General features: G+C 37.0%; 1 long non-coding RNA gene across 1 annotated transcript; it reads left to right on the top strand.

Annotated features, from left to right (window-relative positions):
- Nucleotides 1–670: 670 nt before the first annotated feature.
- On the top strand, nucleotides 671–6,276 carry LOC141520289 (uncharacterized). Its single transcript, XR_012477578.1, has 4 exons — nucleotides 671–1,092; nucleotides 3,908–4,416; nucleotides 5,714–5,798; nucleotides 5,906–6,276. It is a non-coding gene; the product is annotated as an uncharacterized LOC141520289 (long non-coding RNA).
- Nucleotides 6,277–15,254: the final 8,978 nt, after the last annotated feature.

Consider the following 15,254-nt stretch of genomic DNA (forward strand, 5'->3'; position numbering starts at 1 on the left):
AGCATAGTACTATAGTAGGCACATATAAATATTTGTTAATTGACTGACTGATATCTGTCTTGATTTGCACCATGGGTCTATCTCTTCTCTTCGGGGTAGGAAGCATACTTCATTCATCATTATTCCTCTAGAATTGTGGTTGGTCTTTGCGATGATCAGAGTTCTCAAGTCCTAAGTTCTTTTGAAAGACTCTATAAAGACATGTTTCTCTTTTCAAATCTAGTTTGAATTGAGATTCAGGGAAAGTGAGGAAAGAAGGGAGGAAAAGCGACTAGCTGTGTGGAGTAGTGTCACACCCCAGGTAGCCAAAGAAGGGAAGAAAGAGTCTGCCCTTCCTTTAGTTTCTCTAAAAGGAAAAGGATAAAGAAAGACAATTTGAACTTTCAGGGAAATTAGAATAACCCCAACTAGAATAGACAAAGGCTCTCTCTCTTAGCCTCAGAAGTTTTATGATAGAAAAGCAATCCGAGAATCTTGGGGGAAGAGGAAGACGTTGGTATAGTAGATAAGTGCCTGTGTATCAATGAGCTTGGGTAGATAGCAGCATAATCAACTATGTCCTGGACAGGACTCCAAGGTCCTGAGTGCAGACACAGAGGGGCCACTCCTAATCTGGCTCTGGTGGATGGGGTGGGGTGCTTTTCCCTGAACTTGGTTATAAGTCACTAAGCAGAGTGGGGCTATCTGATATCTGGGGAAATTTTTTTTTGCAAAACCAATTGTCTGAAGGGTTGGAGAGGCTGTTTGCCCCGGAAGATTTTAGTTATCTGATTCATTCACCCATGCCTTACTTAGAAACCTAAAAGAGACTAAAGGTAGAAACCACCCCGCCCTGGAAGAAGTTTCACAGTGTTCAAGATTAAACAGTCCTCTGAAGCTGCTGAGGCCTTTTCTGGGAACCAACAACATCTTTCAAGACTAAAGCTTGCCATGTCTCCAGGGCTCGTCCCTTTTTTGGATTGTTGAGGCTGGATCTGTTCCCACAGATGCAGTCACACTAACGCCTTTGTTTTCCAGTCTACTCTACAGTTGAAAACCTTGGCTCCTGGGCTGCCTGGTGAGAAGACTCTGGTTTCCCCTCAACTAGCTCAGGTAGCTGAGCTTTCCCTTTTGCTCAAGGATCTGGTTTTAATCTAGAGAATGAAAATACAAGATTCCCAACAATATAGAATCTTCAGCTTTGGGGAGAGACAGTAGCCCTTTGTTTTAGGATAATAACTTGGCTCTGGCTTGAATCCAGGGAATCTGTGGTCAGGTGAATCTGTCCTTATTCTGAAAAACCTTTTCTCATAGAGGTGTGGGGGAGTGGGCAGAAGGGAGGTCAGGATTGGCATATTTTTGTTTGAACTGCTCTGAAAGGTGAGCCTCAGGATCTGGATCAAAGAGGGTATTAGCAATAGCCTTGGGTGAATTCTGGAATATAGGCCAGTGGATGGAAAAGTAACTTGGGTTCCAATTCAAGTTCTACCATTTATGAACCATGTTTTGTTGGGAGAGTCATTTTAATCTCTCTGTGCTGTTACTCTGGCTGCAAAAGGAAGATAACTAGAATTCCTCCTGGGGGTGTTGAGAGGATTAATTAGATATGTAATGTGCCAAGGAACTCCTTGGAGAGAGAAACTACAGGATGGCAAGGTACTATGATAGGTACTGGCTTGGCAATGACATCTTTACTAGGTCCATAACCTTACCTTGGCTAGAGCCATATTTCAGTGTTAATATATCCCCCATCCCCATGTATTTCCCATCTCCATTATAGGTAGTGTACTGGTGAATGTTTAACAATAGACTCTGTTTCTCTCTTGGAAAATATTTGTTAGAAACATTTTTTTGTTTATATTTTGTTTTTCATTTATTTATTTTTGGAGGCAATTTGGGGTTAGGTGACTTGCGCACACAAATTTAAACTCAGATCCTCCTAACTCCAGTGCCTATGTTCTACCATCCACATTGCCTCCCTGTCCTCTAGGAACGTTTTAAAATATGATCTTCAGTATTATTATTATTCCCTCCATCATTTTCATAAGTCTAGACAATCAACAGAACAATAAATAAATCAAGCTCTGATTTGTAACATTTCCCCCCCAATTTACAAAGTATAAATTCTCACACTGATCATATAACAACTTTCCTGTGTCAGTGGGTACTGTCTTTAGCACACTCCTGAATATAGGTCTAAGTAGCTAGAGGAGTTCATTAGATATCAAGGGATCCATGAACTCATTTGGGGGTAAATGACATCTTTCTTTTCACTAACCTCCAACTTAAATTTAGGATTCACTTCAGTTATTGCCTGAAAAATGACATTGATGTAGCCTTTAAGATTCACAAAGCACTTTGGATATATTATGTTTTTTGAACCTCAAAGATATTTTATGAGGTAGGAATAATTACAAATTGTACACCTTAACAGCAACATGGGGGTGATGGTCAACCTTAATGGACTTGCTCATTCCAACAGTGCAATAATCAGGCACATTTTGGGGCTATCTGTGGCAGAGAATGCCATCTGTATCTAGAGAAAGAATTTTGGAGTTTGAACAAAGACCTAAGATTATTCCCTTTAATTTAAAAAGAAAAAAACTTATCTTGTGTAATTTTGCTATATCTCATACTTTGTTTCTTCCTTAATGATATGATTTCTCTCTCTTCACATTCAACTTAGATCAATGCATACCATGGAAACAATGTAAAGACTAACAGACTGCCTTCTCTGGGGGGTGGGGGGGGGAGGGAAGCAAGATTAGGGGGGGGGAAATTAAATAAAATATCTCTTAAAATAAAAAAAGGAAAAAGAAAAAGAAATTGAAATTCAGAAGAACTAACTAAGTGACTTGGACATGATTGTAGATCTTGGGCCAAAAATAGGTTTCGAATTCAGGTCCAGCTTTATATACCAGCTGTGAGACTGTCTCAGTGTGAAATGATTTATTCAAGAAGTAGAACTAGAATTTGAACTCAAATCTTCCTTCTCCAATTGTAGCCCTTTCCTCTCTATGCTATAGCTCAGGCCTGCCTTGGACTACCTATAACTAGGGCGTAACCTGAAAGCAGAGATGCTCAATGTCCTGAATCCCACTCTGGGCAAGGACAGGTGTTCTAGGGAAGAGGCAGAGTATCTATTTGGTCCATAGATTTTCTTTGTGTTTCTTTCTCCCTTCTTTGATATCCTTTCAGTCAGCTCCTCAAAGATGAGCTGATCCTAGTTAAATGACATTTCCAACATCCTTGAATTCCTGCTAGCACACCCAGTATGGACACCATAATGACCCAATCCAAACCCCGTGCTTTGTCCCTGCCCTTTGCCCTTTCTGTACTATTATCCCATGAGGACTTAAAAACAATCCAAGTTATCCCTTGATTTTTCATCTAGGATAGAGATCTCAGATGACAGATATGAGAGGAGATGGTGATGGACAGATGGACACCAAGCACACAAAAAATCTCAAATTGTAGCTTGTCCTGGAGAGGAAGCCTTCATCCTCTCATTGTTACAAGTAAATCTTTCAGACAACCACCAGAGGGTGCCCATATAGCTCTAAAGCAACCTAAAGAATTACAGGAAAAGGAAAAAAAATAAAAACAAAAACACCAGTGTGAAAGAGAAAAGCATATATGTGTATATATAATATGTGAATAATATATGAACGTGTTCGTGTATCTGTGTGTATGTCCCAGGTGCATCCCTCACTAATGATTCATTTGGGATCCCAAAAGGGAAAAGGTAATGTAGGGATCAAAGGAATTTGCCTAGGAATTTCCTCCTAAATTATTGCTATTATTGTTATCTGACATTTTAATAGAGTGTTTTTAGATTCACATAAAGTGCTTTGCATACATTATCTCATTAGAACTTCACAAATCCTATGAGATAATCACTACAGATTTTGTTCTTTTTATTTTATAGATGAAGAAGCTGAGACATTTGACTAGTCATATAGTTTTTTTTCTGGAGGTGGAATTGAGACCCACATCTTCCTGACTAAGTTGAGTATGCTATCTGTTATGCAACCCTTAATTATTTCTATCTGTCTATTTTGCATTGTGGATTATTTTTGAATACTTGACTTATTGTACTTAAAATTGCCTTCTTCTCTCTGCCTTTCATTTCCCACAGGGTTTGGAACCATAGAGTTTGGATGGCCTTTTCTCCTAACTGTGTGATCTTGGGTAGATCATTTCACTGGTCAAGTGCCTCAGTTTTCTCTGCAAAATGATGGCGTTGGACTAGATGGGATTGAGCTCTAAAATTCTCATTTTGATTTTATTGTTGTCTATTGTTTTTCAGTCATGTCCAAATCATCATGACCTCATTTGGAGTTTTCTTGGCAAAAGATACAGGAGTGATTTGCCATTTCCTTCTCCAGCTTATTTTACAGTTAAGGAAATAGAGACAGACAAACGTAAATCAGAAGGGTAAGTGTCTGAAGTCACATTTGAACTCAGGAAGGTGAGTCTTCCTGACTCCAGGCCCAGCACTCTATCCACTATGCCATCAACTGCCCCTATTTTAACATTAGTTTATGCTAGACATGTCTTGGAAGGCTAAATTATTACTGCATTTTTTACTACTATTCCTCATAACTATTTCTGCACAGTGGTGTTTTACTGAGCTTAGCACCCCTGAGGTTTCCACATGTTATGCATACGATTTCTGGACCTTGACTTGTGACCACTCATCTCCTTTTTCCTAATGAGAGTCAAATGGCCTTAACTCTCTTTGGGGGTCTCTGATCTGCATGTCACTTTATTCTGGAATGTGAATGTTTGGTTTCCAACTTTCCATTGACAGGCAGAACTTAATAATGAGGTTGGTATCATTAGTCCTGCACAAAATGCATTTTTTGACCACAACATTACAAGGAGCAATTAGTTCCACTGGAACAATGTTATAAACAGAAGCCCAAGCAGATTGACGTTCAGGGAAGTCAAGGCTTAACTCTCAAAGGACAACTGATTCCATTCTCTGGAGACAGGCTGAATGACATAGCTAATTGTGGAATCTTGAGATAGTATAGTTGGATTCAATGACAAAGTATTTATAGCATTATTTTCAAGTATTGTTGCTGTATTTTATTTGGAGATCTTTGAAAATTCTGCAGAGGAAGTAAAGGGGAAATGGTTGTTTGAAAGGAGCAAAATGAATGTGCAGAGAACTTATCAACCAAGAATTTATTATTTTTAAATTTTTATTATATTTATAATATTTATTTATATTTATATTACTTTATTTGTTATTTTTCCTTTGAATTTTCCTCCATTATAAAATTTCTAAGTATTATTTGTATCTTTTGCTTTTATATCATAATAATGTTTGTCCTTCATTTTTGAAGAAGACCATGACATAAGGAAGGTGATACCATGAAAAGTATGAGAACTGAGTTTTGAGTGGGAGGGGCTGTGCTAAGTCAACAGTCTCACTTTCTCCTCCAGAACCATCTGGGTCCAGTGACCAGATATGAATCAGGTCAACTGGAGGTGGCCCTGAATGCAAGGACTCAGGGTTAAGTGACTTGCCCAAGATCACACAGCTAGTAAGAAGTCAAGTGTTTGAGGCTAGATTCAAACTCCTGACCTCCTGAATGTAAAGTCAGTGCTCTATCTACTATGCCACCTGGATATATTCATTTCTGAATATATACTTTTTAATTTGCCTTGCCTGATGAAGTTTGTCTTTTAAAAAAAAGATTTTTTTTTACCTACATGTTGACAGTGTCTGACAGCATCTACAAAATTCCACACCCACCATGTGTCATGTCCCATCTTTCCATAAAATAATTCAGAACCACCGAGAGCAGGTATTGTTTTATTTTTTGTCTCTCTGTATCTCTAACATAGTACTTTGCATAGTGTGGGTCCTTCTAGTTTGGTTGGAAGGAAATTTATTTTCTTCTCTTCTCTGCAGGACTAAGTGTAATCACTGTAACTTGTCATAATTTCATAATCATACCATGCTCTGGAACTATTCTCCAATCCCACTTGCACTGACGAGTCAGCTCTCCGGAGCCTGGTACTGCTCCCTTCAAGTTAGAGGTGCCCTGGAGAAGGATGTCTTTCTTTGCTACTATCATTCATAAGCTTCCATATGGTGTATTCCCCAATCCGAACTCCAACATCATCACCAGTTAATATTTCTCCAGTATCAATTACCAGTTAGTATCTTCCCAATGGCATCTAATCCACTGACATCTCTTTGATATCAGTTATTTTCTGGAAAGGGATATTTACTAAGAAGATAGAGAAAGACTCAAAGTATTGAAATACTTGAAACCAAGACCCTGCTATCATATTATAAATATAATAAAAATTTAAAAATAATAAATTCTTGGTTGATAAGTTCTCTGCACATTCATTTTGCTCCTTTTAAACAACCATCTCTCCTTTACTTCCTCTGCAGAATTTTCAAGGATCTCCAAATAAAATACAGTACAATACTTGAAAATAATGCTATAAATACTTTGTCATTCAATCCAACTATACTATCTCAAGATTCCACAATTAACTATGTCATTCAGCCTGTGGTGGTAATAAACTCAAACTTACAAGTGGTTATTTCAAATATTTCTCTCACCAAGTTCACTCTTAAGTATGACATGACTATGCTAAAGGTGGTAAGTGAGTCATTTCCTTGCTTGCAGGCAATGGTGTCTTAATTGGTGGGTTGATTCGCTGATGGGCAAGATCAATATAGATTTTCCTCAGGGCTTCCCCATCTTCTCATTGGATTCAGTTGCTTTAGTTACTAACAGACTCTATTATGGACTTCATTTGCTGGAGTCTTCTCAACTTCCAAAGTTCACAAGATCATTACCTACTGGTCTATCATTTTCTAATACTCATTCACCTAAAATCAGGAAAGAATAGGGACAATAAAGAGAGAAGAAATGGGAATGGGAATGTCATATATATTCATGATGAGGAATGAGTATCGCCTACCAAGAGTTTTACAATATTTCTTCTTCCTCACCAGGGAGTAAGAGAAAATTTTTCTTCTGCTCTTATCTTTTGTATACACACTTAGTTCCACCTCAGCAACTGGTTAAGAAATTTTTCATCACCACACAATAAACCAACAGAAACAGTTGAAATATAACTGTGCTTTCTCAGGGAGGTGAAGGGCTACCCCTTGATCACCCACTTCCAGAAGCAAACTCAACGAAGTCACAACTCTGATCCAGGCATTCACTAGCTAAAATAAAATTAAACATCAAGAGTCAATATGAAATAATGGATAGGGCATTGGACTTAAAGTCAGAAAAATCTGACTATCCTAATAGCTTTCTTACTGGTTTCCATGCTATGTCTTTTCCCATTCCATTTCATCCTCCATTCAGTTACTGGTTTCCATGCTATGTCTTTTCCCATTCCATTTCATCCTCCATTCAGTTATCTTCCTAAAAAAAGCAGGTCTGACCATATCCTCCTGATCAAATTCCAGGAACTCCCCTTTAACCCCAGAATCCTCTTTTTAAAAACATTCTCTGACTTTTAGAGCCCCTCATAACCTGGCCTCCTGCTTCTTATGGGTTACTACCCTACACATAATCTGTGATTCATTGAAATCAGTCTCCTGGCTCTTTCTTGCACAAGATACCCTATCTCCCAAATCTATGCATTTTCATTGGTTATTCTACATGCTTGGAATTCTCTCCCTTTTCATAGCTGCCTCCAGAATATCTTCAGGTCTCAGATAAAAGATCCTACAAGAAGCTTTCCCCAAATTCCTCTGAAATTTACTCCCTCTTTCTCTCTCTCTCTGTCTCTCTCTGTTTCTCTTTCTCTCTGTGTGTGTCTATCTCTCTCTGCCTCTGGGTGTGTGTGTGTGTGTGTGTGTGTGTGTGTGTGTATAGTCATTTCTTCAACACTGCAGCTTTTCCCTGCCATGGTTTTGATATATCATAGGGTGGCATAAGAAATTAAATGGAATTTGAAGGGAGTTTTGTTGAAGCCACAGACACATAAAGACTAATAAAGATGATACAGAAAAATTTTAGAAACTCAGAAATGCATAATATATGTATGTATATATATGTATGTATGTATGTATATAGCATTGTATAATGTCAACATATTTTTAAAATACCATAATAATTCAGACTTCTTTTCTGGTATGAAGGGAGGGCCAAAACAATTTACATGGATTTCCCAGATTGTAGAGACACAGCACCCCTAGTCCCCATGATATGAAAGGAGTAATTGCACACATATATTTTGTGTGTATATACATATATTATGCATATATTTATATGTACATGGTCTTTGCATGTTCCCTCCTATACAAATATGAACTCCTTGAAGGCAAGGATTGTTTCTGCCCTTCTTGGGCAAAGTTCTTAGCACAGTGCCTACCACAGTAGGTGCCTAATAATTGTTGACTGACTGACTGACTACTCACAGGCTAATCAGAGTACACTAAGTATATTCCAAGAAATAGACCCCCAAGGGCTAATTCTCTATTACAAATAGGGCAGCAAGGTGGCACAGAGCATTATTCTTGGAGTCAGGAGGACAGGGAGTTCGAATCCAGCCTCAGACATCTGGGTGACCTTGGGTAAGCCACTTAACCCTGATTGTCCCACATTCAGGATTATCGCCAGTTGTCTACTAGACCCAGATGGCTCTGGAGGAGAAAGTGAGGCTGATGACTTAGCATTCCATTCCCAACCCCCAAATAAATGCAATTCATTTGTTTGTCATGGCATCACTTCCCTGATGTCATGGTCTTCCCTGAGAATGAAGGACAACATCATCATTACAAATAAGAAGATCATAGATTTAAAACTACAGATGAGAAACTGATGCATAGAGCTTTAGGACTGACTGGAGTTATACATCTACTAAACATCTGAAATAAGATTAAAGTGCAGGACTTTGAGTCCAGTACCCAAACCCACTACTTCATGTTGGTTCTCAATATTAAATTTCATTTTAGTTTTCTTTCAGTTTACATTGTTTTAGTCACTGTGTGTATTGCTTTCTGCATTTACATCTGACTTCAATTTTTAAAAGATATGTGCAGAAGATAAAAGAAGAGGAGAGAGAGAAAAGGAGATAAGAGGGGCAGATAAGGATTTTTGTTTTTTCTATTGCTTCTTAGTGAAACATTTGTCTCCATTTTGATGAGCAGATGATAAAAAAAATGCCTTAACACAATTATTTGAGACAATAGCTAGTCTGTAATCCCATATCCCTCTTCATTCAACAACGTTATTTTCATTTTCTTGAATCATCTCTTTTAAATCAAATCAAATCAATAGATTTTACTGACCACCTACTATGTATATGTCACTTTGAGTTTGAAAATGATAATAGTTATTACCTTTTTTATTTCATTTATATTGGTAATCAAGATTTTATTTACCACTGGAATATAGTCTAGTCAGAAATTCAGGAAGGACCAATGATTCTATATTATTATTATTTTTTAAATGGGGATGGTAATTTAAAAAACTATCTGAAAGATTATATTAAAAAATAGGCATAGTTCTTTGTTAGAGAAGGGAAAAGAAATAGAGAGGTAAATCTTAGTAATGCAAAAATGAAAGATAACAACAAAAATCTATTAAAAATAAAAAAAATTAGACTAAATATTAGCCTAGTGAAATTAAATCATGATGTATGATAGTAATAAGGAACTTTTTTCCTTTTACTTCCTTAAAGCATTGATCCTAGGAAAAGTCAATTTAGGGTCACATATGTAAAAAACAAAGTAAACCATAATTAGTCTTGGTAGAAAATTTTGAAAGGGAGAACCAGAAAGAAAAGTGTGTGTGTGGGGGGGCACATAAGAATGTTTGGCTTTCCAATTTAAAAACTAAAACTAAGAAACATAAAACTTATGAAATAAATATATCAAATGCTAAAAGATTCATATTTTTGTTTCAAATTGTAGCTAGTAAATGAGAAATGGGGGGGTGAGGAAGAATAAGGCAAAGCTATAAGGAGAAAGGAAGGGTAAAAAAGAGGGAGGTAGGAAAGGAAAGGAGGAAGAACAAAAGGGAAGGAGAGAAAGAGATGAACAAAAGATTGAGTTTTGCCATTACCTATGCTTCATCTCCACAAAATCTCAAGCTCTCTCATCCCTTACCGTCAATGATCTCCCTATCTTTATCTCTGTCTCTCTGGGTCTCAGTCTCTGTCTCTGTCTCTCTCTTTCACACACACACACACACACACACACACACACACACACACACCCCTAAGACCTTGTAATGATATCTGACCAAAATTAATGCCTTGATGGGCCCCATCTTCTCCTAGCATCTTCTACCTAATCCATCCTTACCCTCTGTCAATACTTCCCATAACCAGTTTGCCACCATTTTCTTTCTTTCTCCTCACATGTCAACCAACCAAGATCAAGCATCTACATGACTTGTGTCAATGAGAAGGATATAGCATTCCTACCAACTCTTACAGCTTTTCTGACTCAGGTGGTCTGTCATTGCTTCCCATCCTTCTTAAATCATTGTCCAGACCATCTGCCAGGAAATTACAAGTATTTGTATGAACAGCTGTATTCCTCATTCTGACAGTCCATGAACAAATAGAAACTCTGAGTCTAGGCATCATTGGAACACATATAGATTATTAGAAAGAACTTTGGCTATTTAGTCATTATTTTAGTGGGCTCATCATAAAGCATTCATTGAATTTCCTGAAAGAAATGTGATGGACTCAAGGTGCTGATCAACATTTTTACTTTTTTGGATATGACAAATGTGGAATTTGTTTTGTTCACCTAGGCATAATTGTTGTAAGGGTTTAATTTTTAAATTTTTTTCCCAATGTAGGGGTTGGAAGAAAGAATAAATCTTTGTTAATTGAAAAAATATAATTTAATTTTAAAAATAAAGGATATTGGGGCTCATCAAGTCTTTTTATTTTACAGAGGAGGAAATTGAACCCCAGAGGGATTAGGTGACTTGGCTTAAGAAGAATTAGGAACCAAATTCAGGTTATGTTTTTCTAAGACAAAGGAAACAGTGAGCTGCTGCTCATGGAATTCTTTCAGAAATACTCTATTTCCCCATGTATAAGATGATCCCACATATAAGGTGTACCTTAAATTTTGGGCCTGAAATTAAAAAAAATGAATTATGTAAAGTTATTGAACTCACATTTTATTCATTATGAAACTCAAGGTTCTTCTGCACATAGCTTTCAGGCATCTTTTGGGCAAGTCTGGTGAGGGCATGCTTAGTCCATTCTGTTTCATGAACCTGAAGCACCAACTGTGTCCTCCTTTGAAAGTAATTCCCATTGCTCTTTGCTCTTCAATACACATCTTCAGTTCCTTTTCCAATTCAGGTCATTTGGCTGACTTGTCTCTCATGGTCTTCTTCTGCCATGGAATTGTCAGTAGGGTTTTTTCTTCCCATAGCCAGTCTCGGATTGTTTTCCTCAGTTGGAGGACCAAACTGATGTTCAGCAGCACAATTTCCATTCACTTTTGCAAAATGGATCACTTTGAACTTGAATTCAGCACTGGATGAAAATATTTTCTGAGCCATTTCAGGGCAGAACATGGCAAAATGTAATCTAATATACCTGTAACAAATGCAAAACAATGTGTGCAAAGACAAGCATGAAAAAGCAGGAAATGTAAGTAAAAAAAATTATAACCACTGTATAAGACATTCCCAGTTTTTAGACCCCAGGTTTTTCAAAAAAGAGTGTATCTTATACATAGGGAAATGTGGTATGCATGAAATCTAACCCTTAAGTTAGATTCCTAGACTCCTCTACTCTTAGCAATCAGATTGAGCTCAATCATAGGAAACTTCTTTCTAAATAACATTAGCATGGTTCATGTTTGCCTCTGCCCAGTTTTTCTCTCTAGGAACATCTAAATTTAGCTCAATTCAGGTTCTTCAGTTTACATTACACTAATTTAGGTACTGGCAAATTTCTTAAAATGTTATATTCTTGTCTTTGGTCTTTACATCATTTCTAAGTAGGAAACCTTCTTCTATAATCCAATTGAATTCCTTATTACATCTTGTATATAACAAAGAAAAATATCCAAATAAAAACACGGAATCTGGTGACCACATCTGACAACATATAATACTCTGCTCTGATAGTCCCATGCCTCTATATTATGACATAGGAGGTTTGGTATGTTTTATTATCTGTTTTCTAGTACTATTATTGGTTTTCATTTACTTAGGAGTCAGTTTCCTTTTAGTGATTTATGTGTGTATACACACACACACACACACACACACACACACACACATATATATATTTATATGTATACACACATTCATATATATATAAAGACAGAAATAAACAACTAAATTTTGGGCAACTAGATGGCACAGTGGATAGTTCAAATCTGTACTCGGACACTTACAAACTGTGTGACCCTGGTAAGTCACTAAACCCTATTTGCCTCAGTTCAAAAATGAATTGGAGAAGGAAATGAGAGAAGGAAATGGAGAAGGAAAACTCCATATGGGGTCATTAAAAGTCAGAAACTGAAAAATGATTAAACAACAACAAAAGGTATAGAAGAGGAATAGAGCCTTTCCCACTTCTCTTTCTTAGATGATTAATTTTGTTCCTGAAAAAATAAGCTTATCACACCACCATCTGTGACTTTATTGCAAAACATCACCCCTTAGGTAGACAAGAGGACAGTAGGAAGAATGATCTCAACCTTCATAGTTTTCTAGGATTTGGAGTTTTTTAAATCATCTCTTGAATCAAGGAAATATTCCATGGTTTGGGTTTGAGGTGGGGCTGAAAGGAGAAAAGAGAAGAGACCACACAGACAGAGGAAGGAGGTATTGGGGACTTTCTTCCTTTCCCTACCACATCCTCCTCCACTGCCACAGGGCACAACAGAATGAGCAGGAGAAGTGATAGCAATAGTAGCAGTTCTCCCTTCTCCAACCCAAAGCAGAAAGCTCACTTCAACTAAGTAAAAACTCTCTCTATATGTGTGTGCATATGTGTGCAGGACATGTATTTATCATGGGTTTTCTTTTTAGTTCTTCCTCAGTCGCAGATTGTTATTTCCTTGCCAGTGGAGATGAGCAAAACCTTTCTGAATCCCAGATATCTATACAGGTGCCCATCCTTACCTCTTTGCTTTAAACTTGCTTTCTATGGGAATTCTCCTCACTTATTTCCTCTGGTATGGTGGTGCCCAATGTGTGTATCCTCTATTTTTACTGTACAATTAGATTGTTGAAGTCTACTGATTCTGATTTGCTCAGGAATCCCTCAGTCATTAACTAAAGACTGCTACTACCTTTTGCCACTATCACTTTTTAGTTTTATAATTTTATGATTTTTTTTACTTACTTATCATCTTCATTTCTGACTAGATTCTTCTACCAACTGAACTATCTCTCTAATTTTTTTTTTCTAAAGAGAACTAAAAGCAGTTTGGCAAAATCATTGAACACATCAATTATCAAGTCTGACAGTATCTGTTTTGTTCTACACCCATCAACTCCTAATCCTGCAAGAAAAGGAGTGCAGGATTACATAGGTCTTTTTGAAATGAAAGAACCCTTAGGAATGTAAGGTACTTTTGCTCTTTGTTATTAATAACCTTAGCAATGTAAGAATCCAAAGTAATACTCAGTATGCTCCAGCAATGCAGGAACTAAAATTAAAGGATGCAACTGAGTTTCATTTTCTATCCTTTTATTTTCTTTTCCTTCCATTCTAATAATCACCCCCTCCCTTCCTACCTTCCTGTGCAGGTTAGGTGAGTTTTTGCTTTAAAAATAGAGACATTCTTTCAGACTTGGTTGGCTCAGGGGACTAAGGGCTGAGACTGTTCACACCTCTTCCTCATTTCCTGAATACAAAACAGCCAGGAGGATCTGATTGCTCTCTGGTGTTTGGCTGGTTGGTCTCCTTGGGAACTTTGTTCAGTTGAATCAACTCAAGTTGTCCTCAGTGCCTATCCTTGTTGAATATCCTTCTTCTCCTGTGGCTAAATAAATCTCCTTTTGTTGACTGTTAAATGAGTTACAAGGGCCTCCTTTCAATCCAATATCAACCTTAAACTACCAAGGGACTGGTGAAAGTCAAACACAACCTAGAATAGGGAAGGAGATACATTTTCTCATCTCTTTGGTCATTTTGATAGAACAACATTCCAGTTTTGTTTTTTTTGTTCTGTTCATTTACACAGCTGTACTCTTTTTAAAAAATTGTTTTGTCAGAGGCAGCTTGATTCTCAACGAAGACCATGGCATGAAAAACATATGAACTGTATTTGAATGAGGGGATGTTGTACTAAATGTCTTTCTCCTCTGGAGTCATCTAGATCCAGTGGCCAGATATGAATCAGGACAACAGGAGATGACCCTGTATTCGATGCAATCAGGATTAAGTGATTTACCCAAGGTCACATAGTTACTAAGTATCTGAGGTCAAATTTGAACTCAGGTCCTCCTGACTTCAGGATCATGCTCTATCTACTATATCACTTGTGCTAGGTGGTACAGTAGCTAGAGCATTGGACCTGGAATAAATAAAGTCTGGGTTCAAATTTGACCTCACATTCTTATTAAATGTATGGCTCTGGATGAGTCCCTTAACTTTTGTTTCTTCATCTGTAAAATGGAGATAATAATAACATTTATTTCACATAGTTACTATGAGGATAATATATGTAAAGAGCTTTCCAAATTCCTTATATAAAGTCCTATATAAAATTCAATTATTATTATTATTATTACTGATAATAATAAAACTTCCACTCTATATTAATTCTTTCTATGCTTCTCTGATCTCTTATATCTTTGATTTATAGTACTACCATATATCCTTGTGTAATCTCTGACCAAACCCCATGGTATTATGGGAAGACAAGTTCTTTTTTCATAGCAATCTTTGCTCTCCTCTAATTGACCCCTAATCCTATTCTCTGGATATGTCCATTAGATACATAATTATTTATATTAATGAGATTCAGAGAGGAGTTGTACCCAAATGAAATTAAATCCTAGCAAAATTTTCCTATAGGTTAAAGGTTTCTTAGATAATGTATAGGGCTGAGGTAGGAGATGGGAAATAGTAAGAAATCATAGTAAGCAAGAAAACTATCCATAGTTACATTTTGGCTAATTTCTGACATTTACATAGCTGTACAATCAATGCCTTATTAACATCAGAGGAGATTTAAAGACTTGCTGCATATTAGGTCCCGACTATTAATGGAAGGAAAAGAAAATAAAAGGTATGGAAAATGAAAATCAATTGCATCCTTTAATTTTAGTCTTTCC

This window comes from Macrotis lagotis, chromosome 4 (genome assembly GCF_037893015.1).
Source record: "Macrotis lagotis isolate mMagLag1 chromosome 4, bilby.v1.9.chrom.fasta, whole genome shotgun sequence".
Taxonomy (NCBI): domain Eukaryota; kingdom Metazoa; phylum Chordata; class Mammalia; order Peramelemorphia; family Peramelidae; genus Macrotis; species Macrotis lagotis.